We start from the raw sequence: 27,368 nt of genomic DNA, 5'->3' as shown, positions 1-27,368 counted from the left end.
GTAAATTTGCTGTCCCCTCAAAATAACTCAACACATAGCCATTCATGTCTAAACCGCTGGCAAGTGATTACACCCCTAAGTGAAAATGTCCAAATTGGGCCCAAAGTGTCAATATTTGGTGTGGCCACAGGTTCCCACTGGAGTTCTCTTCCACTCCTCTATGATGACATCACGGAGCTGGTGGATGCTAGAGACCTTGTGCTCCTCCACCTTCCATTTGAGGATGCCCCACAGATGCTCAATAGGGTTTAGGTGTCGAGACATGCTTGGCCAGTCCATCACATTTACCCTCAGCTTCATTAGCAAGGCAGTGGTCATCTTAGAAGTATGTTTGGGGTCGTTATCGTGTTGGAATACTGCCCTGCGGACCGATCTCCAAAGGGAGGGAATCATGCTCTGCTTCAGTATGTCACAGTACATGTTGGCATTCATGGTTCCCTTAATGAACTGTAATTCCCCAGTGTCGGCAGCACTCATGCAACCCCAGACCATGACACTCCCACCACCAGGCTTGACTGTAGGCAAGATACACTTGTCTTTGTACTCCTCACCTGGTTACCACCACACACGCTTGACACCATCTGACCCAAATAAGTTTATCTTGGTCTCATCAGACCACAGGACATGGTTCCAGTAATCCATGTCCTTAGTCTGCTTGTCTTCAGCAAACTGTTTGCGGGCTCTCTTGTGCATCACCTTTAGAAGAGGCTTCCTTCTGGGACGACAGCCATGCAGACCAATTTTACGCAGTGTTCGATGTATGGTCTGAGCACTGACAGGCTGACCCCCCCACCCCTTTAACTTCTGCAGCAATGCTGGCAGCACTCATGCGTCTATTTCCCAAAGACAACCTCTGGATATGATGCTAAGCACGTGCACTCAACTTCTTTGGTTGACCATGTTGTTGCCTGTTCTGAGTGGAACCCGTCCTTTTAAACCACTGTACCGTCTTGGCCACTGTGCTGCAGCCCAGTTTCGGGGTCTTGGCAATCTTCTTATAGCCTAGGCCATCTCTATGTAGAGCATCAGTTCTTTTTTTCAGATCCTCAGAGTGTTCTTTGCCATGAGGTGCCATGTTGAACTTCCAGTGACCAGTATGAGAAAGTGAGAGGGACAACACACCTGCTCCCTATTCACACCTTACACCTTGTAACACTAACAAGTCACATGACACCGGCAGAGGCAAATGGCTAATTGGGCCCAATTTGAAAATTTTCACTTAGGAGTGTACTCACTTTTGGGGAGACAGCAAATTTACACTGGTATAGAAGCTGTACACTCACTACTTTACATTGTAGCAAAAGTGTAATTTCTTCAGTGTTGTCACATGAAAAGATATATATAAATAAAATATTTACAAAATTGTTAAGGGTGTACTCACTTTTGTGACATACTGTATGTGTGTGAAGGAGGATTACCTGCTTGGTAAACCTGCCCTAGTGTTTCTTGCAAGCTGGAAAGTCTCTGTTCAGGGGCTCAGAGTGTAATCTTCACAACCGTATCTACAGATGGGCAAAGTGGAATGTGTCTCTAAGTATAAATAGTGTTAAAAGTAAAAAAATGTTGTTGCCCCTAGCAACCATTCTGAATCCTTATTTCAACTCCACGATGCAAAAATGATAATAAAAAGCTAGTTGTTTACCAGGGACAACAAGAAAGATGCTTGTTAGCACATACTTGTCATACCTATTCACAGAATTCTCATTGGGATCATGTATTGTCCAGAACTGTTAATGAAAGGCTTTATTTAAAGAGGAACTAAATTTCCGCTGTAAGAAAAAGCGAGCGGGAAGGCCTTAAGTGCAGAAGTGACATCTAATATCTCCTCTGCAATCAAATGCCCCTACCTGCTTGCTTGCTGTGTTCTCCAGCACTGTAAACAGATCTGCGAATGTGCAGCTCAGCTTTCAATGCCAGGCCGCCCTCTGAGTGCCCAGATGACTAGCTCTTGCGCATATGCAGGAGTGACACCATTCTGCTCCACCCAATGAAGAGGCCCGAAGACCAGCACTCAGAAGAAGATGCCAGACCCAGCAAGGGAACATTGGACGGGCAAGTATTGACCCTTTAGTTCCTCTTTAATATAAGATGCTATTGGTCCCCACGTTGATCCACCATTTAAATTAACAGAAGTGGAAGTTTTGCCCATAGCAACCAATTACATACATTTAAATATTATTGTGCGTTAAAACTATGATAGCTGGTATTTAAGTTATTACTATGGGTGATATAGAGGCTCTTTTCTCCAGATTTTGCAGTCCCACTGTAAAATAGCTCAGCATCTGGTTGCCATAGTGATGGATCAACAGTTAGGGCTGAGATAATGAAGAGGCAATGAAATATCTGTGAATTCATCGAAAATATGAAAGTGAGAAGTAAGAACCCCACTCTGTATATTTTCTAAATATTGAACCTGTGAATAAAACATAGCTAACTATACAACCACTTACTATATACCGTGTGTGTGTGTGTATAAGTTCATGCATGTGTTTGTTGTTTATAGGCAATGTAAAAACGTATACTTCCATCACTGATCATCTATTTTTATATTTGAAGAAAAACTGTACTGAGAAATGTGTGGACTGCCATTGCTGATCTTTATCAGAAAATGTAAGTGACCTGGCTGTCTCTGACTTCATTACTATGAGTCACTGACCTGGCACAAACATACAGCAACTAAAGTCAAGAGTGGGGTCAGAAATTCTAATTTGCAAATTTGTTCAGAAAGTATTACAACCAGATGGTCAGTATGAGTGCCAGGCAGCTAACAATATCTAGAGAGGTTGACAATTGCAGCTTCCATAGATTTCTCTGCTCAACTTTTCTTTAAAGCAGGGGCATTGCTAGGTCTACAAAATATCTGGGGCTAGAGCCCATAGCAGCGTAGTAAAGAAAGTCATACGCTTGGGTGGGCATACACATGTATATACAGTACTATACATGTGTGTGTGTGTGTATATATATCCGCAGATAGCCCCCACTTACATCAGGGTCCCCAGAGAGCCCCCCCCTTACATCAGGGTCCCCAGAGAGCCCCCCTTATATCAGGGTCGCCAGAGAGCCTCCTCCTTACATCAGAGTCCCCAGAGAGCCTCCCCCTTCATCATTTTTCTCAGAGAGCACCCCCCTTAAAATCATGGTCCCCAGAGAGCCTTCCCTCCCCTTGGGGACCCCTGCAGAGACGCACGGCTATGGGCCCCAGATTCAGGGCTATGGCCCCAAAAGCCGCCCCTATGACACCACTGTTTTAAAGTATAACTATTGGGAACATTTCGAAAAAGGCACATATGCTTCAGGCTGTCACTAGCATTAGCACAGCACTTTCTGTTTTTTCTAAGTTTCCCTTTAATACTATCTCTTGATCATGCCTGTAGGTCCATTATTTTCCACTTCTTCTTTAACAGGATGATAACACTGTGCGTTCTGCAGGAAAATTGTGCAGCAGAGATGTCACATTGAGGAGTTTTAAATTGACTTTAAGGCTAACACTTTTCAAAGAATATTTCCACTTCATCACTATATGTTTTTTATGTGTTCCCATTTACACAGCATGCCTACATTTAAAAATATATATATATTTCTTATCTTTCAGATGTTTCTCAGGAGAAGGTGTCATGGCTGACTGCAAGATTTTTTGAACAATGTTACAGAAACAATTCAGTACTGTCTGTGATACTTTTTTATTTGCACTAAAATAAAATTTTTCAGGACAGGCATTCAGGGTATGTCACCTTTTCAAGGTCCAAGCAATGCCGTAGGCGTCACCAGGGTGTGGCTATCAAGGCTGGAGCCCCGAATGTGGAGTCCATAGCCCCGAGTTTCAGTGGGGTACGGCTGTGGCAGGGGGCATTGAAGGTGGAGGAGAGATGAGCAGGCTGACAAGCAGAGATTACATCATCTCTCTCCGCCCGACAGTCACCACTCTTCTGCCCTCACAGCTGGGCCACTTCAATGTGGGAGTGATGTGCGGTGGGGAGCAGAGAGATGACATCATCTCTCAATGTCTGCCACACATCAGCGACCTTCTGCCCTCACAGCTCGGGCCTTTTAAATGTTGGAGGTGCGGTGGGGAACAGAGAGATTACATCATCTGTCACTGCCACCCTGCATCTCCACTTCCCTGCCCTCACTAAATGTACCAGTGCTGCCAGCCTGCCACCAATGCAGCGACAATTCACATTTGGTGGCATTGGCTGGGATGGCAAGTGACGATCTGAAAATGGTGGCAAGTGAGGTGACAATATGCAAATGGTGGCAAGTGAAAATCTGCAAATGGTGGCAGGTGGCGTGGCAAGTGACAATCTGCAAATGGTGTCAGGTGATGTGGCAAGTGACAATCTGCAAATGGTGGCAGGTGATAATCTGCCAATGGTGGCAAGTGACAATCTGCAAATGATGGCAAGTGACAATCTGCAAATGGTGGCAAGTGACATGGCAAGTGACAATCTGCAAATGGTGGCAGGTGATGTGGCAAGTGACAATCTGCAAATGGTGGCAGGTTATAATCTGCAAATGGTGGTAAGTGACAATCTGAAAATGGTGGCAAGTGACATGGCAAGTGACAATCTACAAATGGTGGCAGGTGACGTGGCTAGCAACAATCAGAAAATGTTGGCAAGTGACAATCTGCAAATGATGGCAAGTGATGTAACAAGTGACAGTCTGCAAATGGTGGCAGGTGACATGGCAAGTGACAATCTGCAAATGGTGGCATGTGATGTGGCAAGTGACAATCCACATCTAGTGGCAGGTGACAATGGCAAGTTAAAAAGCTGCATCTGGTGACAGGCAACAGTGGCAAGTGACACGCCCAAGGCTCCCACTAATTCGCATTATGGTGAGTTGAACCACTTCATTATATATTACAATGTAATGATAGAAACAATGCGCTTCAATCATCCTGACACCATATCAACCATGGTGCCATGATGATTGAAACGCCAACACCAGCCTTAATTGCTTACCACTTGTCCCTTTTAAGTGTGTGACACTTTTTGATAGATTGATTTGGTAGCACAGATTACGACGTTTTTTATTGCAGGGTTTTCTATTTGTGACTTCATTATCAGAATACAGTTTCCTGCTGATTACCGTATATACTCGAGTATAAGCCGAGATTTTCAGCCCCTTTTTTTAGGCTGAAAGTGCCCCCCTCGGCTTATACTCGAGTCACGGAGATCAGGTAGACAGACGGCGGCCATTCCACTATTCAAAAGCCGCGCCTCCCTGTCTGTGATAGGCAGAACACTCAATTTCCCAGCAGTCAGTGTTCCGCCTATCACGGACATCCGCTCATTCTCATACTACGGACGAGGATGAGAGGATGTCCGTGATAGGCAGAACACTGACTGCTGGGAAATTGAGTGTTCCGCCTATCACAGACAGAGAGGCGCGGCTTTTGAACAGTGGAATGGCCGCCGTCTGTCAGACGAGGAGGAGAGGCTGCAGATTGGCACAGGTAGGCAGGGATGGACACAGGGATGGACACAGGGATGGACGGGACACAGTGATGGACGGGACACAGCGATGGACGGGACACAGCGATGGACGGGACACAGCGATGGACGGGACACAGCGATGGACTGGACACAGCGATGGACGGGACACAGGGATGGACGGGACACAGCGATGGACGGGACACAGCGATGGACTGGACACAGCGATGGACGGGACACAGGGATGGACGGGACACAGCGATGGACGGGACACAGGGATGGACGGGACACAGGGATGGACACAGGGATGGACGGGACACAGGGATGGACACAGGGATGGACGGGACACAGGGATGTCTCACCCTCGGCTTATACACGAGTCAATAAGTTTTCCCAGTTTTTTTGTGGTAAATTAGGGGCCTCGGCTTATATTCGGAACGACCTATACTCGAGTATATACGGTAGTTAATTTGTTAATCTGAATGTAGGTGGGATGGTAGTGTTTCAATGAGACCTTTTAATTGCTTAGTAAAAACCTGGGTAAGATCATAATCCAGTTTTTTTATAGTAAGTAGCATTTGCCAGCTGCCTCCGGCCCTCTTGTATGTATTTGTTTGTATCTATCACAACAACTGCTCCTCCTTTATCCGCAAGTTTGATGGTGATGGCCTGATTATTGCATAAGTCATGTATAGTCCTTTGCTCCGGGGGTGAACGATTGTACAACATTTTCTTTTGCTGGGTGGATATTAGGGATGTCATTTGCAGTTTGAAGCTGTCAATATAGGTATCCAGTTTGGGGCTGCCTCCTTATGAAGGTGTGAAGTTGCTGTTCTTTTTCTTTTTGTTGCATTCCATTGTCCTAGGATTCCTTTCATTGCTGTAAAAATATTCTTTGAGCTCTAGTCTCCTGAAGAATTCCTTCATATCTGCAATAACTGTAAATGATCCAGTTTGGTGGTTGGGCAGAATGTGAGGTCTTTGGAGAGGACTGTTATTTCTGGTTCAGAAAGTTTATGATTTGACAAATTGATGATTCCAAGTTCCTCTTTTATCTGCTTTCCACATTTTCAGTTAGGTCAGTATTTACACAAGGGATACTATGGGATTCTGGATTGTATTCCAGGTCACTGATAGCCTGAGGTATAGATATTGTGTTGGTTGTATGTTGTTTAGGTTGTATCCAAAAGGTCTGCTCTTGGTGTAGCTTCTGGAGTTTTGTTTTTGTGCTTGCTATTCGTAGCAAGTTTTTGCAGTTGTCTTTGTAAAGTTTTGATTTCATTCTTTTTTTGCCGTTAAAAAGAAAGCAAACGGGGGGCGTGACCGGAAGTTGAGGTGGACGGACGTGCCTTTGCTGAGCTCCGCCGAGGCCTCTCAGCATCTTCGTCCATCCTTGTCCACCGGGCGTTTTTTCGCCCCGCCAGACCCTACATCCAGCCGGGGGAACATCTGAGCTCCGGACGGAGCCGTTATTTTCGGGCGCTCCGACGCCGAAATTGATCCCGGGGCTGCGGGCGGCGAGACAGGCCGGTCTCCGCCGCCATCTTGCGGCCTACTCCACACCTGGAGACCTCCGGACGGCAGCTTTCGGGACGCATCCCGAGCCGGATCCCACGGCGCCACTCACCACTGGGCCCACAGGACTCCCCCGCCTGGGACAGGGGACTGATGATCGCCCGTCGGAGGTCAGGAGAGGATCCAGCACTACATCCTGAGAGGTGAGACCCGGCGGCCATCTTGGTACACCTGAGGCCTACAGCAGCTCTCTTGCAAACCCCCTCTGGCAGCTGTCTCGCAAATCCTTTTAGGGAGGACACTGTCCCCAATCTCAGTACAGCCTGCCCCCCACTGGATAGCTGTCGGACCGAACGCCTCTCTAAGTCCTGCACAAGCTCTAGGCCCCACCAGCGGCCATCTTGGTGCACCCAGTTCCTCCTTCCACCCTCCTGAGGCCCACATCTCTCCAATCTGCACCCTGATTTGTGCCTGGACTCTCCCTGTAACCCATTAGTGCAGTGTTTCCTGGACTCCATCACCGGACTGTCTGCCGCGGATGCGGCCTAGTGAGGCCTAACGAGGCCCAGTGAAGCCTGCCAGTTACCACACCTTCCTGCACCAGCGCCTGGCAGGGGGCCTACTTACTGGAAGCTGGACACTACAGCTGCCATCTCATCCCCCCACACTCCAAGATCCCTAGACAGCTGAAGTAGAGGCGGTGATTGTGAGCTCCACGGACTGCAGGTGAGGCACTGTCTTAGCCCAGGGGGCCCTTGCTTTCCCCAGGCCTCACCCTGCTGGGTTCTGGACACTCTCCCCATCCCCACAGCTCCACGGCCCTCTCCCCGACCCGGCCTCCTCCTGGGTTCAGGCTCTCCACAGCCTGACTACCGCCCTAGTGGGTTAGAGCTCCGGCTAAGGCCCCTTCTCCAGGCTACACCTGGCTTGGCCTCCATCATCTCCGCTAGGAGTCTCCGTGGACCATTCCAGGAGCCCCCCCCCCCCTGATCTGGGTGAAATTGTTTGACCATCAAGGCGGACAGCTACGGTCAGTTCACGGGAGTCATCTATTCACCAGTCAGCTCTCCCTACACAGCCTCTTCAACAAGCCCCTAAAGAGACATACCCCCCTTCTCCTGAGACTTTCATAATTTCAGTTGTTGGAATCAGCACAAACTAGCAGAACTCATGGGCGACTAACAACGCTGACACCATGTCTTAGTATGGCTTAATATACCGCTCCTTTCCTAAGGGACCCTGCACCGCTTCATAAGCTCTCACATACACAGGGTCATTATCAGCTGCCCCCCGGACCCCTCCGGATACTACATGGGCAAAGTTGGTTTTCAAAAGAATATATATCAAGGCTTTATCCCGCCATCGACCTCCCGTCCTGCACACGTCATGGAGCGATACCTACACAGATCGCAATCTCCAGCCTTACACACGTTGGCAGAACCACTAGAGGCCACCGACCCCCTGCCCTCCACACCTAGTTCTCTTCACAAAGGTGGCTCTACCCAGCAAACAAATCCTGCCGAAGCAATTACGGTAACGGTCCTGGACCTGAAACTACAGACACTCCTAAAGGATTTGACACGCAATATAGCTACAGAGGTTGGAAAGCTTGCTCGGGAGCTTAGGGGAGAGATCGACCAGCTTGGAGAGCGTACTGCCACTTTGGAATCTAAATTTGATGAGAATGTGCAATACATGCACGTATTGGAGGACGAAAACGCATTTCTTAAACACACAGTCTCCCAAATACAACTACAACAAGAAGATTTGGAAAATAGAGAACGTCGCTCAAACGTGAGGATTCGTGGAGTCCCTGAAACAGTCAGTGATAAGGAGTTGCGGGTATACTTGCTTGATCTGTTTGTCACTCTGGCTCCGCACATACCAGATATCGATTGGCGTCTAGACAGAGCCCATAGATCTTTGGCCCCTAAACCTCCTCCTGGATCCAATCCAAGGGACATTATAGTCCGTTTCCACTATTACGACAGCAAGGAAGCTTTAACTGCAGCCACACGCAATAAAAATCGCATCGATTTCAAAGGCTCTAAGATCCAGATCTTCAGCGACCTTTCTCCCATCACCTTGGCCAAAAGGCGCAACCTCCGACCAATAACTGCACACCTCCAACTACACCAAATCTCCTACAGATGGGGTTTCCCTTTCCGGCTGTCAGCATCCAAAGATGGCACACAATACTCTATCAGAGAATTGCATGAATGTGAGGCCTTCATTCGCAATTTGGGCCTCCCACCTGTCCCTGAAGAGGACCTCCAACTCCCCCCGCCCGCTCTGGCCCCCAAACCTCTCCAAGCCCCTACGGCAATTTGGACCCCAGTTCGTCGGAGACATCAGAGAGGCTTCTCCACACCGCAACGCCCCAACGTGCCTAAACAACCTGCCTGAAGTTCCGGCGCCTGTCCGAATTGCACCTCCTTACCCTTGGTTTCCAGGAACCTATCGGACCTCTTCAGGAACTCTTCGGGGAACATCCCCCTAACTTTAAATCTCTCCCATTTCTGTAGTGCTCAACGAGCCTCCTCCCCCCCCCCCCCCCCCCGCGGGGCCCCTCCAGCTGGTATTGTACTCCCAGTCGATGGTGGTATGTCTGACCACTGTTCAAATGTTAAGAGTCCGAGGTTAATCATTCTTTGCGGGAGCGGTACATAGTTTACCACTCCAAATGTTTGTTATGTCCCTTTATAGGTCCAAGGTATTCTGCCTTGGCTCCCTGAAGATTTTATATCCTTCAGGCTTTCAAGATACATGTTTTATGTTTTTTGTTTTTTGTCTCTTCATTTTTGTCTCTCTATATTTTACTCAGGTTATTTTTTTCAATTTTTCAAAGTTTTTACCAGGTCCTTTTTTGACCTGTCCTGGTTCTTACATGTCGCTGCAGGTTGTAAACTTGACATACAATTTTATGTTACTAGGAAATGCTGATGTGTATATGCCTCTTCCAGACCTCCTTAGATCAGAGCACTCCAACCACATGTACCAGATTCCAATATCATCTGCTAATTATTCCATGAATGTATTATGGCTCTAAAAATATTTTCCTGTAATGTTAAGGGCTTGAATTCCTTAAGAAAACGCTGGCTAGCCCTGCGGGAATTCAAATCCTCAGGGGCTGATGTGATAATGGTTCAGGAGACGCACTTCCGCCCGGAGGGCTCATTTAAATTTGCCTCCAAGCTGTACCCTACTGTTTTTATGGCCTCCAGCCCATCTGGGAAGGCTGGAGTAGCCATTTTGATTAAACGTTCATGCCCTATACGGATCCTTGCTTCGATCCTAGATCCCCAAGGTCGGTTTATACTCCTGAACTGTTCTCACCTGAACACCTCCTTTACCTTAACTAATATTTATGCCCCTAATACGGGACAAATTGGCTTCCTCACTAGAGTATTGGATCGGCTGCGCTCCTTCTCTCAGCCTTTCGCAATCATAGGCGGGGATTTCAACATGTGTATGTCCCCTGGTAGGGATAGATTAGCACTCTCTCAACAAACCCCGTCCCTCCAAACTCTTAAACTGTCCACCTCCTTTCGCAAACTAATCGCTCCCACAATCTCTTTGATGCATGGAGAGTGAAACATCCCACCCATTGCCAATACACCTTTTTCTCCCCCCCACATAAATTGTATTCCCGACTGGACCACTTTCTAATAACTGCACCCTTGCTACCCAATGTGGTATCTTCTGAAATAGAGCCTATCACGTGGTCTGATCACGCTCCCATCACTCTCAATGTGACGCTCCATAACGCATCACCTAAAACTTGCCACTGGAGACTGAATGAGTCTCTATTGCGACATGCTGAAACCAAAGATAGACTGCTCAAGAGATTGGAGGAGTTTTTCCATCTCAATGTAGGCTCCATTTCAGATATATCTACTGTGTGGGAGGCCCACAAGGCAGTTTTTAGGGGGGAGTGCATCTCAGCTGGCTCACGTCTGAAGCGGGACTCTGTTAGGCTGAGGGTGGAGCTTGTGGCCCAGCTGCAGGTCGCGGAGGCGCGGTTACTCCGCTCCCCTACGGTGGATCGCTTGCGTGCAGTGACTACTATTCGCAACCACATTAAGGCTATAGACGCAAAAGACATTTCAAAATCAATGTTATGCTCTAAGCGAAAGTTCTATGAGTTTGCAGACAAACCACATAGGATGCTTGTCCACAAACTTAAGCCCCGGCCCTTTTTATCCATTCCTGATTATATAATGCAATCAGACGGTACACCAACGCACTGTCCTCAGACCATGTCCGGAGTATTCAGAGAATATTATAACAAACTTTACAACTGCCTGAACACGGGCAAACAGGATCAGTTCCCACAAGACAGGTTGGACTCCTTCCTATCAAAAAAAAAAAGAAAAAATGGACGGTAACACCCCAATGCAGGGTCAGAGGGCGCTGATCACCCCTGGTATGTTGAAAACAAAAAACGAAAGTATCCCCAGAGTGGGGTTTTTTAACAGCGTAAATTACCTGTGGAGGCTAGTTTATGTATATATGGAAATAAATACTGACATGTGGCAAAAAAATAATAATACAAATGTTTATTAGTAAAAAAGAGGATTGAACAGGTGACACAGTGGTCAGGGACTGAGCTCCACTAAGTGAATAAAAATATATGATATTACATGGATAAACAGAATACAATTATAATGCCTAGACCATAATACCACTGTAGATACAGTAAAAAATAGATAATGTGGACCCTTTACGCGTTTCGACCCTATCGGGGGTCTTCTTCAGAAGGTTTTTATCTATTGTAAAAGAAGGAAGACAAACATAAATACATATCCATACATGGTGCACTGTACTGTACTAGAAATAATCTGCTGTAAGCAGAATATACACCAAACATTGCATGGTTACATAATTAACAGTCAATTGGTATACATTGCATAATAGATACCTATATCATTCACGTAGGAGATCCTCTTTGAAAGACAGAAATAAGCTCCGCCATTTCTCCCATATCCTTCACAGATGCGCCAAACTTGCATAGTTGAAGTTGGTCGCTATGCTCTACCGAAAAGGGAGAGCAAGGGAACGGAGTTCAAGGGATAAATGACTTACAGGGGATCACATCGCTATTGCTACCTCCAATATAAAATAGTGGAGGAGGGTATAGGTATAGGTAGACAGAAGTCGGGAGGGGGACAACCTACAATAAAAACAAAAGAAGATATAAGGATGTATATATATATATATGAAAAATCCCTATTCAGGGGCTGTCCCCCCTGTATAGGGGGACAGAAAATATACCCACATGTAATATGACGGGTATATAAGTATAGAGGTAAGCCATACTACTTGAGTGTAGCATGCCATACACAATTAGAGTTTAAGCAGATGATAATAAAAGCTAAAGATCATTGTAAGTGCCCAGTGATGAGTCAGCAACGACAGACAACGCCAGATGACAAAGAAGAAAATAAGTGAAATAAAGACACAGCATGTGCAAAATCTAATACCCCAGCATGACTGGTGATGAAAGTAAGATGGTGAAAAGTAAAATAAAAATACACCATGTTCTGGAGTCCAACGTGCCCCAGCGTAACAAAAGTAAGTGTGGAAAAAGGTGGTATATATATATACCTGTGGTTAATATCAAGTAAGTGCACGTTATGTAGCAGAGCCAAAAAGGGGCAATATAATGGGGATAGTAGTTGATTAGAAATGATGAGCTTTACAATCAAACCCCTCAGATACTTATACTGTCATGGGACAGAAAAGACCTTTTATCTGCAAATAAACAAGAGATAGTATTAAACTCCTGCAAGCAGAGCTATATATAGGCAGCAAGGAGAGTAGTAAAGCATTCAGTAAAATAATCCAGTGACTTACCCTGCACCTAAAGTCAGTGCTAATGCTATCCTGTAGTAAGCAGAGTGAATTGCCAGTGTGAGGAGGTGGGATATAAATCATGTGTCGTTCAATTAGCTGAATCAAATTAGGAACTCCACCTGTCTAACCATAGCCTCATTTGGTCGCCATATAGGTTGATTAGAAATAATGAGCTTTCCAATCAAACCCCTCAGATACTTATACTGTCATAGGACAGAAAAGACCTTTTATCTGCAAATAAATAAACAAGAGATAGTATTAAACTCCTGCAAGCAGAGCTATATATAGGCAGTAAGGAGAGTAATAAAGCATTCAGTAAAATAATCCAGTGACTTACCCTGCACCTAAAGTCAGTGCTAATGCTATCCTATAGTAAGCAAAGTGAATTGCCAGTGTAAGGAGGTGGGATATAAATATCCCATGTGTCGTTCAATTAGCTGAATCAAATTAGGAACTCCACCTGTCTAACCATAGCCTCATTTGGTCGCCATATTGGCCGACCGGATGTGGTCCCCTCGGCGTTCCGGAAGTGACCTTCCCAACATGGCGGGAAGGTACACAGTAGTGTCGCACCGGCGTGACGTCGGCACGTCACGTCGCACGCGTGCAACACGCGTGCGCAGTGAGGTGCCGCGTCCGTTACTGTTCCGGAATGCCGCCGACCAGATGCATTGTCCCGGGGGGACGGGTGGTACCTACCCGCACAAGCCCCGGGACGAACGGGGAGAGGAGTGCGCGCGCCAATGCCGCTCCCCTCTTCTGGTCGTGAAGCCATACCCAAGCAGTCCACCCTATGTGCAGCGAAAGGAGCAAGTATGCTCGAATGGCACTATCTGATGGAGAAAGAGGGGAAATGCACACAAGCTTATCCGTCATAGAGTGTATAGAAAAATATATAAAAGGACATTTTGATACATTTAATAGCAACATGTCAGGAGTAAAAATAAATATAAAAATAGCACAAAAACATTTCATAATGAATATATCATTTACAGGTAAACTGGGTATACATAAGAAAATCATCTACTGGTTGGTATACAGAATATGGCAAGCTGGTTATCGGATGGTGAGGCCATATATACATACTACGTTACTGTATCACATATATGCACATATACTCCCATCAGGCGCAGAGAGGAGCAAATAAGGATAATCAATATAATCATCCTATTTAGGGAATTAGTGGAGCACCTATGTAAATGTGAACATTTGCACGTGTGTGATATGTTAACTTTATAGGTGCCTTGGGGGGCTATATCTAAGGCCCAAACCAAGATTCTAGCTTCCAAGGCGATAATTGGAACAATCTTGGTTTGGGCCTTAGATATAGCCCCCCAAGGCACCTATAAAGTTAACATATCACACACGTGCAAATGTTCACATTTACATAGGTGCTCCACTAATTCCCTAAATAGGATGATTATATTGATTATCCTTATTTGCTCCTCTCTGCGCCTGATGGGAGTATATGTGCATATATGTGATACAGTAACGTAGTATGTATATATGGCCTCACCATCCGATAACCAGCTTGCCATATTCTGTATACCAACCAGTAGATGATTTTCTTATGTATACCCAGTTTACCTGTAAATGATATATTCATTATGAAATGTTTTTGTGCTATTTTTATATTTATTTTTACTCCTGACATGTTGCTATTAAATGTATCAAAATGTCCTTTTATATATTTTTCTATACACTCTATGACGGATAAGCTTGTGTGCATTTCCCCTCTTTCTCCATCAGATAGTGCCATTCGAGCATACTTGCTCCTTTCGCTGCACATAGGGTGGACTGCTTGGGTATGGCTTCACGACCAGAAGAGGGGAGCGGCATTGGCGCGCGCACTCCTCTCCCCGTTCGTCCCGGGGCTTGTGCGGGTAGGTACCACCCGTCCCCCCGGGACAATGCATCTGGTCGGCGGCATTCCGGAACAGTAACGGACGCGGCACCTCACTGCGCACGCGTGTTGCACGCGTGCGACGTGACGTGCCGACGTCACGCCGGTGCGACACTACTGTGTACCTTCCCGCCATGTTGGGAAGGTCACTTCCGGAACGCCGAGGGGACCACATCCGGTCGGCCAATATGGCGACCAAATGAGGCTATGGTTAGACAGGTGGAGTTCCTAATTTGATTCAGCTAATTGAACGACACATGGGATATTTATATCCCACCTCCTTACACTGGCAATTCACTTTGCTTACTATAGGATAGCATTAGCACTGACTTTAGGTGCAGGGTAAGTCACTGGATTATTTTACTGAATGCTTTATTACTCTCCTTACTGCCTATATATAGCTCTGCTTGCAGGAGTTTAATACTATCTCTTGTTTATTTATTTGCAGATAAAAGGTCTTTTCTGTCCTATGACAGTATAAGTATCTGAGGGGTTTGATTGGAAAGCTCATTATTTCTAATCAACCTATATGGCGACCAAATGAGGCTATGGTTAGACAGGTGGAGTTCCTAATTTGATTCAGCTAATTGAACGACACATGATTTATATCCCACCTCCTCACACTGGCAATTCACTCTGCTTACTACAGGATAGCATTAGCACTGACTTTAGGTGCAGGGTAAGTCACTGGATTATTTTACTGAATGCTTTACTACTCTCCTTGCTGCCTATATATAGCTCTGCTTGCAGGAGTTTAATACTATCTCTTGTTTATTTGCAGATAAAAGGTCTTTTCTGTCCCATGACAGTATAAGTATCTGAGGGGTTTGATTGTAAAGCTCATCATTTCTAATCAACTACTATCCCCATTATATTGCCCCTTTTTGGCTCTGCTACATAACGTGCACTTACTTGATATTAACCACAGGTATATATATATACCACCTTTTTCCACACTTACTTTTGTTACGCTGGGGCACGTTGGACTCCAGAACATGGTGTATTTTTATTTTACTTTTCACCATCTTACTTTCATCACCAGTCATGCTGGGGTATTAGATTTTGCACATGCTGTGTCTTTATTTCACTTATTTTCTTCTTTGTCATCTGGCGTTGTCTGTCGTTGCTGACTCATCACTGGGCACTTACAATGATCTTTAGCTTTTATTATCATCTGCTTAAACTCTAATTGTGTATGGCATGCTACACTCAAGTAGTATGGCTTACCTCTATACTTATATACCCGTCATATTACATGTGGGTATATTTTCTGTCCCCCTATACAGGGGGGACAGCCCCTGAATAGGGATTTTTCATATATATATATATACATCCTTATATCTTCTTTTGTTTTTATTGTAGGTTGTCCCCCTCCCGACTTCTGTCTACCTATACCTATACCCTCCTCCACTATTTTATATTGGAGGTAGCAATAGCGATGTGATCCCCTGTAAGTCATTTATCCCTTGAACTCCGTTCCCTTGCTCTCCCTTTTCGGTAGAGCATAGCGACCAACTTCAACTATGCAAGTTTGGCGCATCTGTGAAGGATATGGGAGAAATGGCGGAGCTTATTTCTGTCTTTCAAAGAGGATCTCCTACGTGAATGATATAGGTATCTATTATGCAATGTATACCAATTGACTGTTAATTATGTAACCATGCAATGTTTGGTGTATATTCTGCTTACAGCAGATTATTTCTAGTACAGTACAGTGCACCATGTATGGATATGTATTTATGTTTGTCTTCCTTCTTTTACAATAGATAAAAACCTTCTGAAGAAGACCCCCGATAGGGTCGAAACGCGTAAAGGGTCCACATTATCTATTTTTTACTGTATCTACAGTGGTATTATGGTCTAGGCATTATAATTGTATTCTGTTTATCCATGTAATATCATATATTTTTATTCACTTAGTGGAGCTCAGTCCCTGACCACTGTGTCACCTGTTCAATCCTCTTTTTTACTAATAAACATTTGTATTATTATTTTTTTGCCACATGTCAGTATTTATTTCCATATATACATAAACTAGCCTCCACAGGTAATTTACGCTGTTAAAAAACCCCACTCTGGGGATACTTTCGTTTTTTGGACTCCTTCCTATCATCTATTCACCTCCCAAAACTCTCACCAGAACAACGCTCCTCCTTAAACCAACCTATCTCCAATGACGAACTAGTTGACGTAATTAAACATCTCCCCACACATAAGGCCCCAGGACCAGATGGCCTTCCATACTCCTATTATAAGACGTTCCTAGAATCCCTGTCCCCACACCTGCTGACCCTATTCTCCTCACTGCTCCAGGGCACAATACCACACCCCTGGTTCCTACATGCAGTCATAACCACTATCCCTAAACCAGATAAGGATCATTCCCTCCCTGACAATTATCGTCCCATAGCCTTATTGAACTCTGATTACAAAATCTTTACCAAGATTCTAGCGAACAGGCTCTCTCTACTGCTGCCAGCGTTGATCCATAGAGATCAGGTGGGTTTCGTTCCCACAAGACATGCGGGGGACAATACCCGCCGCACAATTGACCTTATAGACCTGCTTACTAAAACTAAAAACCCCGCTTTGATACTCAGTTTAGATGCCCAAAAGGCATTTGACCGCCTTAGCTGGCCATTTATGTTTGCGATACTAAACCACTTTGGATTTTCAGGCCCCTTTATTCACGCCCTCCAAGCCCTATACTCGAAGCCCACCTCCCAGGTACAACTCTCCTCCCATCTGTCCCGTCCGTTTTCCCTTAGCAACGGTACGAGACAGGGTTGCCCTCTATCGCTATTGCTCTTTATCCTCAGTCTGGAACCCCTAGCTGCGGCTATACGGGAATGTTCAGATATTAAAGGAGTCTGCCTCCGCAACGCAGAATATAAAATATCCTTATTCGCGGACGATGTCCTCCTAACTCTCACCCACCCGCACACATCCCTACCACACCTTCACCACCTACTATCCACTTTTGGTAGCCTCTCGGGTTTCAAAATTAATGATACTAAAACCGAAGCATTACCTGTAAACATAACCCCGTCCCTCTTATCTTCGCTTCAAAGTAAGTATAATTACCACTGGTGTCCTCACTCACTTAAATACCTGGGGGTTCGCATTACTGCTTCCTATGATACTTTATATAAGGCCAATTTCCCCCCCCTGTTCTCAGAAATTAATCGCTTGCTGACATACTGGACATCTCTCCCCCTATCCCTGTTGGGCCGAATCAATGTCCTTAAAATGTCTATCCTCCCTAAGTTATTATATTTGTTTGAAACTCTACCTGTGGCTATCCCTATGTCACAGTTGAAATCCCTTCAAAGGAGAAGCCTCCGTTTTGTTTGGAATAACGCTTCCCACAGGTTAGCGGGGACAGTGGTCCTGGCTCGGAGGAATAGGGGGGGGCTCGGAGGCCCAGATTTAATTAAATACTATTATGCCACACACCTGAGAGTTCTTACCTCCTGGACCTCCCGGAAGGCCCCAAATAGATGGTCAGAAATAGAAATGAGTGTTACAGCCCCGGTACATCCTTGCTATATGCTTTGGCCTTCTACTGCCCTTCATATGCCCCAATTACGGCACATATGCCTAGCTCCCATGTTGTTCACGTTGAATATCTGGAAAAGGTGCAATGACCGCTTTTCCCTATCCTCACCGTGTCCACCGCTTTTAAATATCCTATTTAACCCAGACATCCCAGATAGCCTGTCCTATGATCGTATGCTACCATGGACCCAAGCGGGACTCTTTCAACTCCGACACTTTGTTAACCCGGCGACACGCCATTTATTGACTTTTCCCACCTTGCAAAAGCAACACCAGATCCCCCAAAGGCTTCTACATTCATACTTACAGATCAGACACTTTTTCTCTATCAGGTCCCCCTCTCTGACTCTGGACAAACCCACAGACTTTGAGAGCCTATGTGCTAAGGGTCCTTACGAACCCAGACGGATCTCTACTATTTACACGATATTACATGACGCCATACCTATGACGATGAACACCCACCACTACATGAGGAAATGGTCTCAGATTCTACAACACGATATTTCCCTGGTGGACTGGGGGAACATATGGGAGCACACTTCCAGAATATCTCGATGTGTGACCCACAAGGAAACTGCTTACAAAGTTCTAATGCACTGGTATAGGACTCCAGATATTCTACATGCCCGTAACAGGTTAATTTCGAAACAATGCTGGAGATGTGGTGGGGAAGTCGGCTCTCACTACCATATTTTTTGGGACTGCCCCCTAGTCCACCAGTTCTGGCTCCAAGTCCAAAATCTGTTAGAAACACTGGCTGGCACTCCTATTCCCCTGACGCCCATGCATTATCTGCTAGGCCTCCCTTTCTCTGGTATTTCTAAGGCCTTGCGCAGATTGTTGTCCTTTATCTTATTGGCTGCTAAAAGGGTCATACCCAGGTTATGGTTGTCCACCTCTCCACCTACACTTCCGCAATTGATCACCACTGTAGCTGACATACGCAGAATGGAACACTTAACGGCCGTAGTGGAGGATAAGATGCAGAAATTTTCTAAAATTTGGTCAACATGGGATGAGTCTACATATGGTTCTGATGGGATTGCTCCTACTTAGATAAACCTGGATACATACATGTCCCCGAGAGAAGGTCTGAAATCTATTTTTTATTTTTTCCTTAAAGCTCTCTTTGATGTTACATAGTCTGTTTACAGATTCTGTCTATAACCCCCTTAAAGATACGGTGGAAGATCACTACTTTAATCACATCGCTATGCCTCTATATGTTTAGATTTTGTATGCCTTGTAATCAAAGTATACCTGCATTCTTGATACGTTAATATTCATATCTCATGTATATTTTCTTCTGTATGATGTTGAAAATTTAAAATAAACAATTACAAAAAAAAAAAAAGAAAGCAAACATTTAGAATATTGTACACCCTGCTAAGCAGGCTGACCATCCCTGACCCAGCTTTTGCCTTGCTCAACCGCTGTCTACCTAACCTTACAAAGGCCCAATAGAAACTCACAATAAACATCATCACAGCTTCTAAACAGACTAGCGCAAAGGCCTGGAAATCTTCATCTCTCTGCTCTGTAGAGAGTAAAAATAGGATCACTCAAGCTATGATCCACAGTAAGATTGAGGCAACATCCCATGTCATCTGAAAATTTGGCAACTATGGGCGGACCTTTTTCTTCCTCCAGACTTTGATCCCATACTTCTGGAACCTTAAGTTTGTGAAACCAATTTCCTACCCCAGTTAATCTTCGCCCTGATGTGGAGCAAATTGCCTCTCTCCCCTTATCACCCTTCTTTGATGTCCTTTTTACCCCTATTTTTCTCCTGGAGGCCTGATAGGCCTTTTTCTTTCTTCTTACCCTTTCCTTTATATCTCTATCATCTCTTTTTTCAAATTTTACATGAGACTCCTCCTTACTTCTGAGGCACTCCCTGCGGTCTCCCTTGTAATCTAATGTGTTACAACTACCTGTACCATGTACATCAGGTGAGAGTTTATTCTTTCCTACATTCTTTCTACTCATGTTGTAATATTATCATTTAGTTACTATTTACCATTGCATTCTACGTATTATTTATTTATCTGTACTGTGTTAAGTTGGGTACACACATGACGAAAATCGGCCAAAAATGATTGGTTTGGCAGGACCGACCAACTTTTAGCCCACATGTACCACACATGATTTCTTTTTTATGCCAAGCTAATAATGGCAATAACAGTCTAAGAATAGCGACACCAAATCCCCTTAAATTAACTTTTCAGGTGTTAAAATATAATATAGCAGGACTACATACATTAAAATAATGATAAATACCTCCCATTTTTAATTCCACGTTCAGTATATAAAAGTGAATGGGAGAACTACCCTTTACCAGCAACTGGGTGGGTGATGGTAGATATTTTGTCCCATTTTGCATATATTCTGAAATCTGCTTACTCATATAAAGAGGATATTTGGAGATAACATCAAAGTATATTAATTATATATGAGAAGTAATTTCCAGATTATCTGCAAACTTTGTTAAAAAACATGCCCCACTCAACTCCAGAATAATTTTTAAAGACTTTCCCAAAGTTAAAGCCCACTTTTTCAACTAACCTATCTTTTCAAAAAGAAGGCCTAGATGCAGTCTTAAAGTATTACTAAAGTCAGATTCTTTTTTTTTTATTAAAATGACAAATATGTTATACTTACCCGCTCTCTTCTTTTAGGACATCCATAGCCAGCCACTTGCTATGGGGAGAAACATAGTCTGTGAACTCCCGGGCTGTGTGTCTATGGAGCCGCGCTCCATAGACTTGTACAGCGGGACTTAGGCCCGCCCCCCACTTCTTCACTGCATTTAATTGACAGCAGCAAGAGCCAATGGCTCCTGCTGCTTCTCAAATGCTGTGTGAGGAGGAAGTAAGGAGATAATAAATGCAGCCGTGCACATCGCTGATCTATTCTACCCTCTCTTACTATTTGCTAAGGCAAGGGGGGGCACAGGGAAATTGAAAATGTTTTTTTACCTTAATGCAAATAATGCATTAAGGTAAAAAAACATTTTTAGGCTTAGTAACACTTTAAGGCGCCTTAACATAATCACTTACCACTACTACTTCCCTTAGGCCGCGTACACAGTCCGCCCGTGTGTACGCGGCCTTACTCTCATCTTCCTCCTCTTCCCAATAAGTGAGTATGTGCACCCCCATCCTATTTTTTTCATCTTCTCTCCTTTCTCCCCATCTCCTACTTCTTCCTATCCCAGACCCCTTTCTTAGCCAACCCGCTCCTTTTTCTCTATCATCTCTCATTTTGCTTTAAAGTTCCACTAACAATTTTGGAAGAAAGACGGAAAATTTCACAAGTCACTCTCTCAGCCAATCTGGTCTTCATTTATTATCTTTTGCAATATCTGCTTTAAGCTTTTACCATATTGAGACATAATGGATAATTTCATGTAATTATGTCCTTGCTTAATTCAAATATATTTCAGTACACTGCTTACTTTACCTATAACTTTCCGAAATGAACTTGGGCTTGAATAAAAACAATGTACATCTCAAGTCTGATTAAACATTTTCCCATTACTCACAGTCTGTGGACACGATTGCATTAAGCTCTGGGTGTAATGTTAAAGGATGTGAGTGGGTGAGTTTTGGTAAGCCTGTATGAAACTTCCCTGAGGAATGGATTAAAAGTAAACCAAGGTTCAATTCAGGACGGGACAGGAAATCAAGTTTTTTAGATAGATTAAAATAAAAATAAAATTCAGAGTTATATGCTAACATGTTTCCTTTTATAAGGAAGAAAGCAAGCTTAAAAAGCAGTCTAGTTTACTTTTTACTTTCACGGTCTTAACTATTAAAGTAACACAGCATTGCTTGACACACATTTATTCAGACAGCAAGCCCTTGGGCATTTCAGGGACCATATTGCTGCAGATGTGATTCGCTGAGGTGTAGATGTGATTGGTATCTCTCTCACTTCAAAACTCACTGGTGCTTAATAGGGAGTACAGGTTTGATGTACCCTCTGCTCCATTATTTCCCTCAGCATGGTAGCATGGACCACATCCACAAGGAAAATTATCTCAAAATACCTCTGACAATGTTAGTCCAAACTAGCAAGTGCTCAGTTCCGTTTGACAGTTCCAGAAAGCAGGTTAAAAGCGCTAAACAATAGGAGGTCTATGGAGGCTAAATTAGCAGCTGCTGTGTTAAAAAGTCACCTGAATGATTCAAAGGAAGAATATTCCCCTCCCATTGTAGCAGATACAGGCTGTATTTATTAGTCATTATACACAGATACACAGATTGTCAACCAGCATGCAGCCATTGATGGTCTTTCTTGTTGTGAAGCCCATTATGCTTTGATGCACTGTATGCATACTTTTTTATTCATAAAATTATAAATGGCATGAATTAGTTAAAGTGTTTTTTCACCCTGTTTACAAATATATAAATACTGTAGCTGCCGACTTTAATATAATGACATTCCACTGTCCAGGAGTCCAGTGCCGTCCTCACCTGAACTGGTCTTTGGGTCTCCGGCATCAGCGTGTTTATTGTGGACAACTTCTATGATTCCTTGTGGCTTCACAAACAGCTGCCTACAGCAGAAGTGCAAGCCCCGCTGTGCTATGCGAATTGTCCCGCAGCCTTCTATGTCCCTTCCCTGTGCAGCCTTCTGTGTGGCCTTCTGTGTCTCAGAAAGTTGCGGGTGGGGGGTAGGAGAATTTCCAGTGGATCCACCCCGACGAACTGACCGGAAGTGGGAGCCACTTCCTGTCAAAACCAGGTACCCCCCCCCCCCATTCAAAAAAGTTACAAAAAAAGAAGAGGAGAGCATAAAGTGGAACTTGAGCAAATAGTTTGGACCGAGCAAAACTTTGGCTCGAACATCGCCTGTTCGCCCATTCGGCGAACACCCGAATTTGTGGGGTGCTTCACAGTGCATTCTAGGTCCCTAATTGGATGAAGCAAGGCAACTGACCACTGGTCAAGTGCAAGGCTTTGCCCAACAGGGCACAGAGCCAAGTTGGCTCTAGTGAAGAAGATGGAGGGGATGATGATGAGGTCACTGCTGTGACTTGGGTGCCAGATAGAGCAGAGGAGGGAAGTGAGGGGGAGACACAACCCCGACAAGGCAAAATGTCCTCCAGAGGCAGCCATCATGGAAGATTAGAGAGCAGCTACCCTATTTCATCAGATTGTGGAGCTGTTATCTCCCAGCCCACTTCCCGAAGCTCAGCTGTGTGGGACTTTTTTTAGCACATGTGCAGCCGATCGCATTGTTGCAATTTGCAATCTCTGCCACAAGCAGATTAAGCGTGGCAAAAACACCAGCCATTTGGATACCACATGCTTGACAAGACATTTAACCTCCCACCACTCAGCCCGTTGGCATGAGCATCTGAAAGCCACACACAAGGGACACAATTATTTTCCTCCTCACTCTTTACATTTCATGTTTACCCCATTATATCTCATGTCCTCTCTGTGCTCATCCGATCCCCATAGAGGAGAGCAGACAGAGCTAGAGATTCCTAGAGATTTATTTTAAAGCTAAATTCTGGCATAAGCAAATGTTGTCTAAATAGGTGTGTATTCTTACTTAAATCTTGATGTATTTTGTGTGTTTCTTTCAAATCTGTGAGGTAACCAGTGTGACACTTTTCCTCTCTGCAGGAGCTTCCTGTAATCTAGACCAGTGACTGTTCTCTCTCCTTGTGCAGGGTGACTGGTCTTGTATCCACCCCCTCCTGTAGTTTTCTACAGGCAGCTTATAGTTGGTGGAGTCTTCTGGGCCCCACCCACAGTTCTGTTCTTTGCACAAGCTATGTACAGCACAGTGATGGTGTCACTGTTACTTCTACAAAGTAATCACTGGGTTGACAAAGGCATTTGGTGCACACAAAGTGGCAATTGAGAAATATATTTAAACAAAAGTTTTTGTGCCAGGTGTTCAGATTTAAAGCAAATTGTTAGATTTGGTTTCATGACATTTATCCAGTGTTCCTTTCCTCAATAAACACATAGATGCATACATCTATCTAATAGCTCTAATAAATAAATAAATATATATATATATATATATATATATATATATATATATATATATATATATATATATGGCTTTTTCCAGCGGGAACGTGAATGTATGTAATAGCATGGGGTGTGGGGTGTGCTGTCTATTGATGTTGGCTGCTGGGGGATCTATTGTCAATGGTGGGGATCTGATTTTGTGTGAGGGTCTATTGTTGCTGATGGGGAATCTATTGTTGCTGAGGGGGGTCTTATGTTACTGGAAGGGATCTACTGTTGAGGGAGAGGTCTATTTTTACTGGCTGCTGGAGGATCTATTGATGCTGGCTGCTGGGAGATCTGTCATTTCTGCTGGGGGGGGGGGGTCTAATGTTGCTTGGGTGGATATTTTGTTACGTGTTGTGATATTTTGTTGTGGGTAGTTCACTGTTGCTGCAGGGAATCTATTGTTGTTGGGGTGGAGTCCATTGTTGCTGGGGGGAGTATATTGTTGTGTGGGGATCTATTGGTGGGATTCTATTGTTGCTGGCCGCAGGGGCTCTATTTTACTGCTTTTCTTTTTAAAATCAACATGTTCCATACAAATGATTTAGCGCCACAAAATGACACTTGGTTCTGTATTCTCTAAAACGGGGTAGTACTGGTAGGTGGATAGGGGGTGGAATCAAGGGATGGTGGTCATAGGAGGGTAGGGGGCAGAGACAAGGGGTGACTCAGACGGGGGGAGTTCCTGCACCTATTCTACGAGAAAAAAAAAGCCTGGTATATATATATATATATATATATATATATATATATATATATATATATATATATATATATATATATATATATATACATAAAAACATAAATATATATATATATATATATATATATATATATATATATATATATATATATGAGGGCCAGTATGGTGGCCCGTAATTATGGGAGGAGCCCGGAGGGTATATAACCAGACCTCGCACACCGTTCAGTGTCGATTCCAGTGCGCGGTAATACGTCACCAGGCCGACCGTTTGCTTCTTACTTCGTCTTAGTAAGCGCGTACATACACCATCGCTATCCCGTCTCCACTCGCAAAACCTTGCCGATCGTCACAGGTAGGACTATTCTCGTTATTCCTTACTCAAGTTGATATCAGTTCGCTAGCTTGTTTTCTTGGCTAAAGTTGTCTTCGGCTAGTATCTCTTTACGCTATCTTTCACGTACATTTTCTTCTACCTGCCGTATTTCACCCGTACGTTCTCATTCTGTACTTGTTCACAGCTTCGTTAAAATCGTACGTTCTCATTCTGTACTCATTCACAGCTTTCGTTAAAATCGCACGTTTATTCTGTACTCGTTCACAGCTTTCGTTAAAATCGTACGTTCTCATTCTGTACTCGTTACCATGTTTTCTTTCGAAATCGCTCGGCCTGTAAATAAACCGAAACCAGTGCTACCCTTGCACGGTTTCAAACATGCACCCCGCCTCAAATTGGCCATCTACCCGCTCGTTCAGATCACAGACGCACTCCAGGCGGTCGTCAGGGGGGGGAATATTAATATATATATACACAATACCGCACCGGGTCTTATCACGTCATCGACAAACGGGCCAAATCTGTCATCAACCGTTCTTTCAGGGCTCACATCCAGCCCGGTTCTAATAGTCACGGCACAAGCTCTACGATACTTTCACCTTTTTCGAAACCTAATTGCACGTTTATTCACAACTTCTACACCAAACCGCTCGTAGTTACGCACGGTCAACCCCACATAAATCATTTTCTTACCTTCTATCCTTCTAAACTAAACTGTCTTGCAATCACGGCAAGTCTTTCTGCATTTGGCTCACAAAACAGCCGAACGTCTCCAGTAGCAACACGGCTACTCATACGTTTTCTCTATCCCTGTTCCTCTTTTTAGGTCAGTAAATTTGCCACTTGGTCCATCCTGCAACAGGCTCAGACCACCCATTCCAGGTAAAAAAAAAAAAAAAAAAAAAAAGAAGGGGGGGTAGAATACAAGGTAACCTGGTTAGAGTTTTGCATTTCTTCACCAGGGGGTCGCCTATGGCCCCGAAACAGCTTGTAAACCCACCTTATTACTACTCCTGTATCACCCCGCTGTAGGTTTCACACAAATTCAGCCCTTGACCCAACAGAGTCGCCAGCACCAGGGCTTCAAGGCAGGTGCATCGTTAGAAGGTATGAAAAAAAAAAAAAAAAAAAAAAAAAAAAATAAGTTCCTTTCTCTTACACACTTTCACGACATATTTTACCTCACACGCATAATTTTAAATTTTGGGTCCGAGGCGTTAGCAACTGTCACATACTTCTACGCATCTCACTCTGTTTTCGGAGCACAAGCCTCCACTACGCAGACAAGGTCGCCTAAACCCCCATTCTTGCTGGCAGTGCAAGCAGTTAGCCGACCGAACACACGTCAATTTCTACAGACCGCAACATTCCTACTTAGCACACCAGACTTCCGTTACCTTCCCCGGTTCGCCCCGGGGATTCTGGTGCACTAGTCTGTGCCGAGCACAGTCGGACACCCGAGCTATCGGTTACCTAGCCAGTCACCTCCTGGCTCACCTCGGTGTCACGCATTCTTATGAGTTATAATAAATTGTTTCACTCAAACAGCGCTCAAGCGCAAACCAACTGTCGCTATGGCTGTCACTCCCCCTGATTTTCCTACTTTATGCTTTCCTCGAAGTACCTTTCTGTCCCCTCCTGTATCCCCAACCTTTTCTTAAAACATATGCATTTCCCCTCTCGTTTAGCGGACACCATGTCGTTGGCCGGCAGCGACATCTCTTCCCCCGACCCGTCATCACCTGGGGCGGGTTCAACCAACGGTGACGGACAGCTCTACAGAGCCTGGACCATCCCGAAACTCACGGCAGAACTACGACGCAGGGATATCCCCTTCCCGGCTACAGCAAGAAAAGCCGAACTCTTCAAATTGCTATTCCCACCATCTACGCCAGCCCCATCAGATTCCCAGGCGTCCCTACACTCCATTGCATCAGCAGTTGCTCAGCTGCACTCCTTAGTGGCTTCACTGTCTTCAACAGTCTCCGATGTCCAGACCAGAGTAGTGTCTCTAGAAGAA

The 27,368-nt window shown here is 44.6% G+C and overlaps 2 long non-coding RNA genes across 4 annotated transcripts; one reads left to right on the top strand and one right to left on the bottom strand.

Moving 5' to 3' along the window:
* Positions 1–11,494: 11,494 nt before the first annotated feature.
* On the bottom strand, positions 11,495–14,075 carry LOC143924651 (uncharacterized). 2 transcript variants are annotated; one of them, XR_013261905.1, is made up of 4 exons: positions 12,807–14,075; positions 12,558–12,704; positions 11,872–12,123; positions 11,495–11,719 (listed from the first exon to the last, which is right to left on the bottom strand). It is a non-coding gene; the product is annotated as an uncharacterized LOC143924651 (long non-coding RNA). The 2 variants fall into 2 exon arrangements; XR_013261904.1 differs by having other exon boundaries at positions 11,495–12,123.
* A 33-nt stretch (positions 14,076–14,108) lies between these two features.
* LOC143924650 (uncharacterized) lies at positions 14,109–16,700 on the top strand. 2 transcript variants are annotated; one of them, XR_013261903.1, is made up of 4 exons: positions 14,109–15,388; positions 15,491–15,637; positions 16,072–16,323; positions 16,476–16,700. It is a non-coding gene; the product is annotated as an uncharacterized LOC143924650 (long non-coding RNA). The 2 variants fall into 2 exon arrangements; XR_013261902.1 differs by having other exon boundaries at positions 16,072–16,700.
* Positions 16,701–27,368: the final 10,668 nt, after the last annotated feature.

The sequence above is a fragment of the Lithobates pipiens genome, unplaced genomic scaffold (assembly GCF_037356315.1).
Source record: "Lithobates pipiens isolate NorthernLeopardFrog02 unplaced genomic scaffold, aLitPip1_a1.2 Scaffold_22, whole genome shotgun sequence".
Lineage (NCBI taxonomy): Eukaryota > Metazoa > Chordata > Amphibia > Anura > Ranidae > Lithobates > Lithobates pipiens.
The sequence above is the reverse complement of the archived record's forward strand: the minus strand, read 5'-3'. Positions and strand labels throughout refer to the sequence as shown.